Genomic DNA, 13,548 nt, shown 5'->3' with positions numbered 1-13,548 from the left:
CTACAAATGTGATGGGGCTACTGGGTATGAAGAAAAAAAAAACTCTTTAGTACGGTAAATTACACAAACAATATCATTGATACCCGTACAGTAAACCTAATCTGCCAGTTCCAATTCACAGCACAGTACTAAAAGTGTGCAAAAGCTTATTATATTACTGTATTCTGTATCACATCCCTGACATATAACGAGGACTTTATGTACTCTATCTAAACACTATAGTGAATGCTAAAAATATAATCAATTCAAGGTCCAGTAGCCATATGTAGTACCTATGCATAAAAAAAGGTTGCGAGGTATTTGGCCATAGTCTTGCTGGTTCAGAAGACTTCATAGCTCTTCTTCCTTGGATTACATTACTCTACATTTTGAGATCATGGACCATGTTACTGTAGAATGTGCCGGTCATTTCACATGATGGCAGATTTCTAGGTGTTGCTATCTTGAATCATTTCCCTTCTCCATCCCCTATCCCTTAGGCTGATAAAGGGCCTCATCCCACATCTTCCTATATCTACCTCTAGCTGTTTTTCCCTCCACATTCATATCTGTGACCCTCCTCAACTGGTCACCCTTCCTTCTCCTTAACACTTTATTTTCAATCTCATGCCTTCCACACTCTTGTATGCTATGCATGTCTCTAATACTGACAAAGATTGCAACAGTATTATACAAGAATATCAGCAAGGTGTGAAGTGCAAAACACCAGAAACTGCTAAGGCAGAGGCATTACAAACTCTCTTAAGCTAACTAGAACTATGAACCACATACCAATCACTTACATTACAGTTATGCTTTATAATCTGTTCAGGTACCATACTGCTGTTTTCCCTGTTACCAGTTATTTTAAGTTCATGTTAAAAATCAACTGTACTGACAATCTTTTTTGCTATGACATTCCTTTTTGTTATACTTTCCACAATAAACAGTACGAGTGATTACTAAAGTTTTTTGCATCCTATAAAAGTGATTTGCCAGTGTCTTCTGATGAACAATTTCAGTTGTAGACATAACTGAAATACGATATGAACACATCCTTGACTTACACTTGATGTAGTGTTGCCTTCTTCTTCCTTCACCTTTATCATTCTTTTTCTGTGGCAGCCTTCCTCTTTTCCAACTCCCTCTTCCTTTCTGTAACCTTTTATTACTCTCCTTTCCACTCCAGGTGGCTCTACACTGATTGACAAGGTTAATAGTTTCCTGGGTTTAGAACACTGGGTAGGACCTATGTAACCAAATAACAGAGTATTGTGAAGCCTACTACAGTGCTCCTATTAACTGGGTGGAGAAAAATAAATATGGCATTCATCTAGTTAAACATACATCCACACTCTTAGCCAAGCCTCACTGTGGCAAAGTACTGTCTACCACAGGGGAACATAGGTTCACTACATGGGATGGCCCTGCAGGAGCAGTTTCTTGCCTCCAGTTAAGGGATCTGCTCAGCCAGACAGACTGTGGTAACTCAAAATGAACTGCTTGCAATATGGTTATATGAAATAATTAATCCAAAAAATTAATGAAAATAATCCATCCATCATCGAATCCTACGTTGCCCCATGTGGAGCGTAGAACCCCGGGGCTAGGCAAGTTGGTCCTGACATTTAGGATGAGAGTGACCAGCCTCACTCATCCCTGAGCGGCATTACATGAGCAATAAACCCCAACCACCCCTTGGATATAAACCTTCACCGGTTCAATCTGATTGGAGTGCCATAATTATCCACTAAAGCACCAGGTGCCAAAATTTGGCTATATGGTTACCACCCAGCATAGTAAATGATTTCCTGGTGTACAGGAAGCCATTTGGCTTGTCACTCAGTGTAGAGTCACCCACAGGCAGAAGGAAGAGGAAAGAATGAAGGAGAGAAAGAGGAGTGTAAAGTCACCTGTAGGCAGAAGGACAAGGAAAGAATGATAATAATAATCCATCCATCATCCAATCCTATGTCACCCCATAGAGGAGTGTAGGAGCCAGGGGCTATGCAAGTTGGTCCTGACGTTTAAGATGAGAGTGACCAGCCTCACTCATTCCTGAGTGGCATTACCTGAGCATTAAACCCCAACCACCCCTTTGGATATAAACCTATACAGGCTCAATCAAACTGGAGCACCTTAATTACCCACTAAACCACCAGGCACCATAATTTGGTTATATGGTTACCACCCAGCATAGTACATGGTTTCCTGGTGTACATGAAACCATTTGGCTTGTCACACAGTGTTGAGTCACCCTTAGGCAGAAGGAGAGGAAAGAATGAAGAAAAGAAAGATAGAAGAGGGAGTGTAAAGTCATCCATAGGCAGAAGAATGAGGAAAGAATGAGGGAAAGACAAAAGAGGGAGTGTAAAGTCATCCATAGGCAGAAGGAAGTGGAAAGACACTGTGACGAACAAAACCCGTGTATAAAGTCAACAGCTGTGCAGGGGCAAAGAAGGTACAGAGTCGGTTTAGCACACCTGATCTCTTGGAAGCAGGTTTTACAAAAGATGTAATATGATCTTTCCAAGATAAGTCCTGAGAGAATGAAACCCCAAATATATTTAAGGATGATGCAAGACTGAGCTGGATATTATTAAACATTAGTGGTACAGGGAGCTCCCGAACATACAAACAGATAGGTTCCATTTGGCATAGTCATATAATGAATTCTCGTATAATGAAACACGTAACTAATGGTAAAATATTGGTTGGGTTCAAGGGACCCATCAAAGGCAAGTTTTCAAGCTAAAATATATGATACCAAACGCAACAAACACCTCTATATTACTGAACTGTAGAGAAAGCAACCTGAAAGAGCAAATAGTATGCAAATGACTGCACATTAATTAAACATATAAAACATGCATAACACTAATCTATAGGTGATAATATTGTGTTGGAGGTGTGAAGCTGGCGGTCGCCAGCTGAGCACCCATGCCCGATTCCCAAACCCATATTATCGTACCAAGCACGTTAAAATTATCGATTTTTTGACCAAAATTATCGTATTCATAAACAAAGGCATTTCTTCACATAAACTGGTAATTACCTTGGAATTAATAAATTTATATGTGGAGTGATTAATTACCGTTATTGAATTTGTTTAACTGTTAAGTACCTACCAGATTATAATACTGGTTATGATAAAAGTTACTAAATCCTACTGTTGTACTATACTTGTCTTACAGTAGACTTGTTAATTTTGCAATCCCAATTTATTTTTGTAATGCTGTGTTTTTAAGGCGATTTCTTGTCGTAAAAACACTAGCTACTGAAGCGGGGTCCTCTTTCTAGACCGGAAGTAAAGCACTAACAAAGGAACAGAACATAAAAACCAGGCAGTATACCGTATCACATCTATTACCTAGGTCCTACTCTTAACAGTACACATAGAATGATATTTAGGATACAGAGACACAGAGATACAGAATTAACACTTGGCTTCACAGAATAATCGTATGCACTACCATTATCACGCAGGGAGATTGCGAGTATTCTTTAATAGGGTTCTTATGTCACTTGGAGGTATTATATAAATGGGGTTGTTCACTTTAAGCTCTTTAATGGGGTTCTTATGTCACTTGGAGGTAATATATAAATGGGGTTGTTCACTTTAAGAATACACGAGATTGAGAGTCTGGTTTAGGGATATTATTATAAAAGAGGTAGGGTGCGGACAGCTACACTCGACACTGTCACCTGGTCACGGAGACACGTACACTTATCTTTCGACTCGCCCGCGCTCCTACCTCTAGACTCACAGAAAACTCCCTGGTTCCTTAATATGGGGAGGGACTAAGACAATTCACAAAATGCACTTTCTGCCCTGATAGCACTAGATTCTAGTGGGCCACTGCTTACTATATTCTCATGGGTAGTCACTGTCACTGTTTTCCTGGTTACTGTCACTGTCACTGTTTCCCCCTGTTTCCTGGGTATAGTCACTGTCACTGTTGCACTTTAGGGTACAGGGAGGCTCTCCCGTGTGGGGGCCTCGACCTGAGAGGCGGCCCTCGTCTTATGGCCGTGCCAGTGGGGTGCAGGGAGGCCCTGTGGTCTGGGGGCCTCGACCTGATAGGTGGCCCTCGGGACTGGGGCCGAACAACCGGAGTAGTCGGGCCTGTTTCCTCTGACTCCGGGGAGTGAGGGAGCCTGGATCGCCTTCGTCGTGGGTTGTGGAGTCGAGCCTGGGCGTCCTGGGACCGCGGGTACCAAGAGGGAGAGGCGCCGTCAGGACTGGACTGCGGCAGCGTCTCCTACGGGGCTCCGGCAGGAACAAGGAACTCCCGGGTGTGGGCGGTAGGTCCGCTATCAGGCCTTGCCACCACTCTAATGTCTCATCCGGGGCTATATTCCCGGATGGCGATGAAGGGCTCCCCGAAGGGAAAGAGGCTAGAGGAGGACTCACGTTGCCCGTGGTCTCTCGAGTGTGTCTGTCGGCCGGAGCCGGGGATCTCTTTCCCCTGTTACACACCTTGGCTGTAGCCGTGAACTTGCCCGGCGTACGGGGCACACCTATAGGGTGATCGGTGTCGCCCTTTCGCCTCGGCTGGGTACCGCCAGCGTGGTGTTCCTCCCGTAGTAGGAGACAAGCCAGAGGGAGGGACACAGAGGCCGCACTCTCTCCAATATGGACTGATCCTACCTTCAGGGAATTCTCTACCCTGGTACGTGCCCCGGCCGGAGCCGAGTGTCTGCCCGTACGGAAGACAACTACCGGGCGAACTGGTTCGCCCACACGCTGTGGCTGGGTACCGTCCACGGGGTGTCGCTTCCGTAATAGGGAAGTACTACACGTACGGTAGCAGGGGCTCCTTACTCTGGTCCGTATTCTGGCCGTAGCCGAAGAACAGCAGGAGAGGGATGCACTAGGGCAACTCTCTCTCCCTGGTGTGTTAAGGCCGGAGCCTGGGATCGCCTTCCCCTTTACACACTCTATTAGGCCGTAGCCTAGGTTTGTCTGTCTCTTTTCACTTTTGGTTAGGCCGTAGCCTTGGGCCTCCTGCCCTTGGGCCTCCTGCCCTACAGGGTGTAACAAAGCCGTCAATACGGTGTTACCTGGGACTGATTTAATTTCAGTCCCACCCCTATTCTGTCGATCACTGCTCCGCCCGCACAGTAGTTCAGTTCCCCTGATCACCTGGGGTTGGGGCACTTGCGGGGAATAGGGGCTCAGGGACGTGATGCCCTGATGACCCTCTTGCCCGGGGTCACTAACCTCACCAGTGTGTCCTCCTGGGGTGGTGGTGGGGTGGTGGCTCGGTAGTGGTGTGGGGGGTGGTGAGGTGGGAGGTCCTGCGGCGGGCACGGCGGGCATTTTAATTTTTCAGAGTATCAAATTATGAAAGTTATCACATTATCGCATGCATGCTATCGCACATAGCAGTGTGCCAAAATATTGCATTTTGCAATAATTATTGCACGTCTGGCAACGCTGCAGCTGAGCAGTCCTGCTATTTCTATCCGAAGTTGAGAGAAAATGGCGGTGACTGCATTTGCTGGGATGACTGAGTTAGAATCTTCCCACCTCGTCCCAGACAGAATGTCATATCACTGGATTTTTGAGATATAACGAAAATACTGTAGTCCCTAATTTACCCAGGTCATATCATTGGTTTCTCGTATATCGAGTGGTCGAATAACGGGACCTATTTGTACTCCTGTGGAAGATTTCGTCAGTTTGATAGGTGTAAGAACTGAGTCTTCGATGCAATAAAAACAAAATTATTTTTACCCCAGTCAGACATATGAGCCAAGTCAGACATTAGGAGTGCCATAGCCTCATCCCTTGTTTGCTGAAGTAACTGCTGAATCTCTGAGCCAAGTCAGACATTAGGTGTGTCATAGCCTCAACCCTTGTTTGTTGAAGTAGCTAACTGCTGAAATGGAGGTTGCGGGAACCAAATGGAAAGGTGAAGGGTGGAATCACCAGTGTATGAGTGGATAGGGTTAGATGTGCAGCTTAGGTCACTGATGAATTAATAGATGAGAGTTGATGATAGGACAGAGCCCTGAGGAACACCACTCTTGATAGATTTAGGAGAAGAACGGTGGCCATCTACAACAGCAGCTATAGAACAATCAGAAGGGAAGCTGGAGATGAAGGCACAAACAGAAGGATAGAATCCATAAGAGGGTAGTTTGGAAATTAAAGATTTATGCCAGACTCGATCGAAAGCCTTTGAGATGTCAAGTGCAATGACAAAGCTTTCGCTGTAGTCCCAAAAGAGGGCTGAACAGGAGTCTGAAAGGTACGGTAAGTGAAAAGATTGCCAGTGCAGCGTCTCTGGCGGAGCCCATATCGACGATCAGAAAGACAGTTGTGATAGGAAGGAGATGCTTTAAAATTTTTCAGTAAGAATAGATTCAAAAACTTTTGAGACACCGGATGTTGAAGCAGTTGGGCGATGGTTAGAGGGTTGGGATTGGTCACCTTTCTTTGGGACTGGCAGAATGAGAGCAAACTTCCAGCAAGAAGAAAAGGTCCCAGTTGATAAGACAAAGGCAAAAGAGTTTACCTAGGTACGGTACGGTGCAAGCACAGAAGCACAGATCTTGAGGACAACAGGAGGGACCCCATCAGGCCCATATGTCTTGTTAGTACTGAGGCCACTGATGGCAGAAAATACATCAGCTGAAGAAATTTTAATGTCAGCCATGAGGAAGTCTGAGGGGGGAAGTGATGGAAGAACATCATGGGAATCATCCAAGGTGGAATGGGAGGAGAAAGTCTGAGCGAAGAGATCAGCTTTATCAGTAGAAGAAATAGCTACAGGCCATCAAAGTAGAAAAGAGAAGGGAACGATGATGAGGTAAAGTTGTTAGAAAGGTTTTTGGCAACGTGCCAGAAGGAGCGGGAAGAATTCGAGTCGGAGAGCTGAGAGCATTTAGTATGGATGAAATTATTTTTAGCAGAATGAAGAACAGACTTAGCACGATTCCAGGCAGAAACATAAAAAAGATGATTCAGGGGTGGGTAGGCTCCGATACCTTTTATAGGCCCTCTCCTTGTTGTGGACAGCATTAGAACAAGCGTGATTAAACCAAGACTTTTTTGCATTAGTCAAAGGATATGAGAAAGGAATGTATGCTTCCATGTCTGGCAGAATAACCTCCATAATGCGCATGACACACTCAGTTGGTTCCCAGCCATGGAAGCAATAATCATTCGAGGGAAAATCAAAGAAGTACTGCCTGAGGGTCTCCCAATCAGCAGCTCCAAAGTGCCACAACTGACATTTCTTTGGAGGATTCACAGGCCGTACTGGAGCGAATGGACCGATAAAGGTAATAAAGTTGTGATCGAAGGAGCCCAACGGAGAGGATAGATTAACAGTGTAATCAAAAGGATTAGTTGTAAGGAACTAAATATAATATTCTCAAAACAAACAAACGTAGACAAAGTTAATTTTTTTTTTGCTCAACTCTGGGCATAGGCTTCACAGCCAGCTCCCAAGGCCCAGCAGTCCTCCTACATATCATACAGCTCTACATGTCACCACTTTGGCGCTAACACCCACTGTCCATATTGAATACATGCTAGGGCTGTCTCATACAGGACTGGTGTATTGGTATTAGTGGGGTTATTTTTACAATATGTTGGCGGGTCTTCTGGTAGATCAGTAAAGTCTGCTTTACATGAAATTAAAATCCTTAAACTGGTCCCTGCCCCATCGGGGACTTGAACCTGGGTCCATTTGGACCGCAGGCCACCTCTCTACTGATTGAGCCACCTTGGACAATTCTAATACACAATGTCTGTCTATTGCCAGACACCATAATCCCGTAAGGGGTGGCCACTTGACTCTGAGTTACTGGTTTTAGGGGGAGGGGCACTAACCCTCCACCAACCCACTTGTTGACACGTAAGGAGCACGTATGGGTTGGTTATATGGTTACCACCCGTCGTTGTAAATGGTTTCTTGGCTTACAGGAAACCATTTGGCTTGTCACTCAATGTAAAGACACCTGTAAAGGAAAGATGAGCAATAAGAAGTGACAGGAAAGATGGGAGATAAAGGAAGAGAGGTGAGCAGGCACAGAGAAAGAATGATAAAGGCTAAGGATGAAGTAGGCAGCACTACATCAAGTGAGTTGATGATGGCTGCCACCACCTATGGTAAAATGTCGGATTCTGGTTCGTCATCATGTTATGATGAATTTAAGGTGTGGTATCTGTTATGCAGCATGTTCTGAGTCCTGACTTCTCGGTCACAGACACAGTGCGGTTCTGGGTTCTTTGTTCCTGACTGGGTCAGTACAGACAAGGATGGAAAATAAACACCACTGGTCAAAAGGCACACTTACATATTGTCAAAAGACAAATACAGGTACACAAGCATTCTATGAACAAAACTAAGGAACACACAATGACTCAAAGTAGTGTTTACAACAATCATTTTCCACCTAGTTCAGCAAGTCTGACATTCATACGGTATTATACCTTCCCTGATACAGAGCAGTGTCCACACAGTGTCACAGACAAGTCTCACAGACACACCAGATACATTATGCTCAGTACACACAGACAGTATAGTGCAGTATATCCAATATGGCAGACACGTAACACGGACGGTAATATATTCTCAAGCCCTTAAGCCTAGGTGTTTGCGCGACATACAGTAGTCAGATTCCTAGCTACTGAAATACATCCATGTGACATGGACAATACCCTGGCTAACCTTATACTATGTGCACGTTACATAGAACAAGAGGATATGATACCTTGCATCTGTGCGGGGGAGGGGGGAGGGAGAGAGGGGAGGGCTAAAGTCTAGGGTTAGACGAATTACTCAGGGCAGGGCCTTGGGGGGGGGGTCACACTGGGGAGGGTTGCACTGATGTATAATGTTCTGTGGGGTAACACTGGGAGAGGGCTTCACATCTGGGGGCCGACCCGTGGATGAGCATCATACACTCCGCGCATAGGATTCCGAGCGTTAGAGTTCACTATGGCACACTGGGGGGGAGAACACTGAGTCCATCAGGGAAGGGGAGGGACTAGTTCACTGGGGTAGGACAGATCAACACTGGGGGAAGGGGGAGGCACAATGGTATAGAGGGGAGTTGCAGGGGCTAATTCACCAACACTGGGGAGGGCACAACCATTGGGTCTTGTACTGATGGTACTGGCGGAGTGGAGGACGCGGACCAAGGGGGGGGGGGGGCCTCAGGTGCCGGACGGGAGTGGGAGGTGGGCCGTCTGGTGAGTAGTACAGGGGAGGGTGGTAAGTAGAGTCACCACAAGTCCTGGAGGGGTGGGCGAGTGATGTGCCGGGCAGCTCCCTAGCCGCAACAGCCTGGCAGGAGGCAGGGCTCTCCGGGCTAGGACCGAAGAGGGCCAGGAGGCGCGCTGCTCTGCACTGACCCTTAGTCGTCGTCAGGGTCCTGGAGGCGGACCTGGGCCAGCCCAGGCCCTGGGTCAACTGTGGGGAGGGCGGCGCCCAGACTGAACTGCCATCTCATCCTGCGGAGGCAGCCGTCATGGAGGGCCTGTGGCCACCATTGCTGGGGGAGGCTCGGCTATTGCAGCAGGCGTCGGAGGAAGCCCGCTGACTCCAAGGGCTGCGGTCTCGTCGTTCGGAGGAGGCCGGCAGGGGTGAGCTGTGGCCTCTCGTCCTGGAGTCCGACTGCGCCTGGGGAGGACGGGGCTGCAGGGACAGGACACCGGGGCTCAGGGACGTCACGCTCGCTCTGGTCTCTGGTGGGGTTTCTGAAAGGGAGCAGAAACCACCCTCTCGAGGAGAAAGGCAGGGAGAGGGGCACCTTGCTCTGCCATCGGAGGGGTGGGCGGGGGAAGAGGCACCTTCCTCTACAGGAGCCTGGGGACGAGCGGAGGGGGAGCAGCCAAGGGCCGACTCTCCTAATTGGCGGGGTGGGGAGGCCCTGCTGGATCTCCGGTCCGGGGTGGATGGGGGAGGTCCAGGGGACTTTCCCTCCGTCAGGCAGCCCCATTGGGCACTGCCTGGGCTCCTACGGGGGACGGGTGCAAGAGGAGTCGGGGGAGGCTCCTCTGGGCACTACAGACCCTGGCAGAGGGGAGAAGGTGCCTGACGGGCACACCCGGATATTGTCAAAGCTCCGACACAGACTACACTCCAGCCGTAGGATCTGGGACTCCTGTCCCAGAGACAGCACTGGGAGACTGCGACGCTTCGTTCCGTGTGGTACCTCTGAGAGCATACCCCAGGGCTTGCCTTCCTCCTTGGGAGCGCCAGCGAAGGTTGTCTGGTGGACGTGCCAGCTCCCGAAAGTGGCTGGCAGAGGGTGGCTGACCGACGGTCCTTCCACCCACAGTATACCCGACAAGTGATACTGTGCCGCTGCTCCTTTAGGGGAATAGCAACCATTGAGGCTCCTCCTTAGACCTCTGTTAAAAAGGAGGCCGATCCAAGGGACTCAGTGTCTGAAAGTTTGCTTGGGATCTTGCTACTGCAAGTTCCACCCTGATTCTGGCGAGTGTTCCCTCCGCTGGAGTGTAGTGTACTTTTCCTGTACACTGCCAGGTGGTCTGGCTGCGGGGAAGAGGGGCGTCGGGTCGCGAGGGAGATAAGTCGCTCTCGCCTGGAAGGTATGTCTGGTAAGCCAGCCTCCCTGTCATCTCCTGGTGGGGTGGGTATCATCCCCTTGTACTCTCCTCCCGGGGTGGTGGTGTCTGGTTCACCCCACTTCGCGGGTATTTCAGTATCTATGTAAGGAGATGTAGAGTGGAACTACCATACAATTTTCACATTTTTATTGGTAAATACTGACTTCTCATTGCCATAGTTTATAGTAAATGCCCAAAACTGCCTTCTCCTGCTTCAATACATGCATTTACACGTTGGAGCACTGGCTGTCGGACATGTTCAAGAATACCTGGTGTATGGTTAATTTGCTCACACTTGTCAATAACATGTTGCAACAATTCATCCCGTGTTTCTACCTCCGTACCATAAACCAGACTTGAAACTAAAGGTAAAAATCCAAAGGATTAAGATCTGGTGAACATGGTGGCCAAGGAACTGCGCCACCACATCCAATCCACCTATTGGGATTTGTCATATCCAGAAATTCCCTAGATGCTCAGGCAAAATGGGCTGGTGCACCTTCATGCATTAACCACATGCGTTGTCTTAGTTGCAGTGACACATCTACAAGTAGCAGTGGCAGTGTGTCCTCCAGGAAACAACTGTACACCTCTCCATTCAAAGTTTCTAGTAGTACGTGTGGCCCGATAAAGTTATCCCTTACAATGCCTGCCCAAATGTTATTGCGAATTTCACCTGGTTGCCTTTACACACAGCTGTGTAAGGATTTCCAAGTGCCCACATGTGCATGTTGTGAGTACTGAAAATAACATCCCTTGTGAACGTTGCCTCGTCTGTATATAAGATGATGTTCTTGAACTAAGGCTCTTCAGTACTCTCTCGTAAGAACCAATGGCAGTCAGCCCCTCGTGGATAGTCATTCATATTCAAACTTTGTACCTTCTGAATGTGATATGCGTGTAGGCTGTGTTTTTTCAGGCACCTCCACACAGTTGACTGTGACGCGTTTACTGCAACGGCAACTGATAGTGTACTCGTAGATGGTTCATCATGTACCAGGCTCAAAATTTGATCATCAATGGCATTTCAACATCGGTTATGTCCCCCAGTATCTACAGTGCCGCGATGAAATGAGCCTGTTTCCCACAGCCTTTGATAAAGGGCAACGAATGTCCGAAGATTTGGCCGCCTTCGGGTGGGGTACCTTTCTTCATACAGGCGTACAGCATGTGCAAGCAGTTCCACCCTCATACCGTTAATCAGGTGCACATCAGCACATTCTTCATTAGTTTACGTCTCCATATTTTACTGAAAAGGTATAATAACGAGGTGCTGAAATATTTTTTGACATAACACTGCAAACATACAAACTGTCATGCTGTGTTATGTTTTCACAATGTCTGATGCATTAGTGGAAATCAAAGGTGCCATAAAGTTGCCACATTACTTACATGATATTCGTGTCACCGAATCAGCATGCAAGAGCTGGTTACACTGGTTAACCCACCCCATCCCGGAGACGTGAATTCACGTCCTCACATGATGTGCACTCATATCCCGGAGACGTAAATTAACGCGGCAACATTGCAAGGTCCCTAATTTGCACAATTTTCAATTTTCGCGAGTGATTTTTGGCACCTACACACGGGACACCTTCCTCTACAAGATGCCAGGCAGGGACAATGCCTTACCCAGCATGACCTCCCCCTCCCCCCTGCATGACCTTTTCTCAGCAATTCACTTGTTATCAGTGACCTGGCCAGTAAAGCCATGTCATGCCACGGTACGAAATTCAGGGCCAGAGTGATTCCCCAATCGATGACAATGTGGACAAACATTAGAGGAAGAAACAGTCAGAAATGATGATCAGGTAATGTGGCAAAAAAAGGTCAGAAATGGTGATGAGTTAATGAGTGAAACAATGCTTATAATGCCTATATAACCGTTTGAAAACCAATATACTCTCGTCCTACATAAAATTCGTACCAAATAAATAAATAAATACCGTTTATGAGTGGTGTGGAATAGTTATCCTCCCATAGAACTCGTTTTCTTTGCAGCCAGCCTGATAAAAAACCCTGTAAGGTAAGGAGGTACTCCTACCTGGATCGCGTATTTTAAACCTCAGGTGAGCGATTTCTCTATGAATTTTCGATGTTTCTCACCAAAAGCGGATGTTTGAGGGGGAAAAAAAAAAAAAAAAAAAAAAAAAGTCCAAAAACGTCGGGACTGCGGCGTACCACTGCCCAGAAAACGTCGGGATGGGGGAGGGGTTAAGGATACATACTGTAGAGATGTATCACTAATGCAAAAAAACATGAAAATAATTCATAACCTAAACAAAACCTTCCTAACTACAGTATAACTATGCCATCATTCCTTCATGGATAACATGACGATGATGATAATTATTAGCCTATCACTGTATTACATATGGATTTAATGGTACGGCAAGCAAAATTCCATTTGCGGGCATCACATACAGATGTATCTACCCAGTTACTAACTTTTATCATTTATTTCTCTCTCATCCAATCCCACATTGCCCCCTGACGAGAATAGGAGCCAGGGGCTAGGCAAGTTGGTCCTAACATTTAAGATGAGAGTGACCAGCCTCATTCATCCCTGAGTGGAATTACGTGAGCAATAAACCCCAACCATCTCTTGGATATAAACCTTCACCGGCTCAATCCATTTGGAGCACCGTAATTACTCACTAAACCACCAGGCGCCAAAATCTGGTTATATGGTTACCACCCAGCATAGTAAATGGTTTTCTGGTGTACAGGAAACCATTTGGCTAGTCACTCAGTGTAGGGTCACCCACAGGCTGAAGGAAGATGAAAGAATGAAGCAAAGAAAGAGGAGGGAATGTAAAGTCACCCGTGGGCAGAAGAACGAGCAAAGAATGAAGGAAAGAAAGACAGAAGAGGATGGAAGGAGAGAGAGAGGGAGGAGAGGAAAGGGCAGACACCCGAGAGCAGCACTACATCGAGTGTCACTTTTTAAAATTTGCACGTCAAACCAACCTTAT

This window comes from Coenobita brevimanus, chromosome 39, assembly GCF_032717465.1.
Source record: "Coenobita brevimanus isolate Jiangsu-jjx chromosome 39, ASM3271746v2, whole genome shotgun sequence".
Lineage (NCBI taxonomy): Eukaryota > Metazoa > Arthropoda > Malacostraca > Decapoda > Coenobitidae > Coenobita > Coenobita brevimanus.
This window is presented reverse-complemented; position numbering follows the sequence as displayed.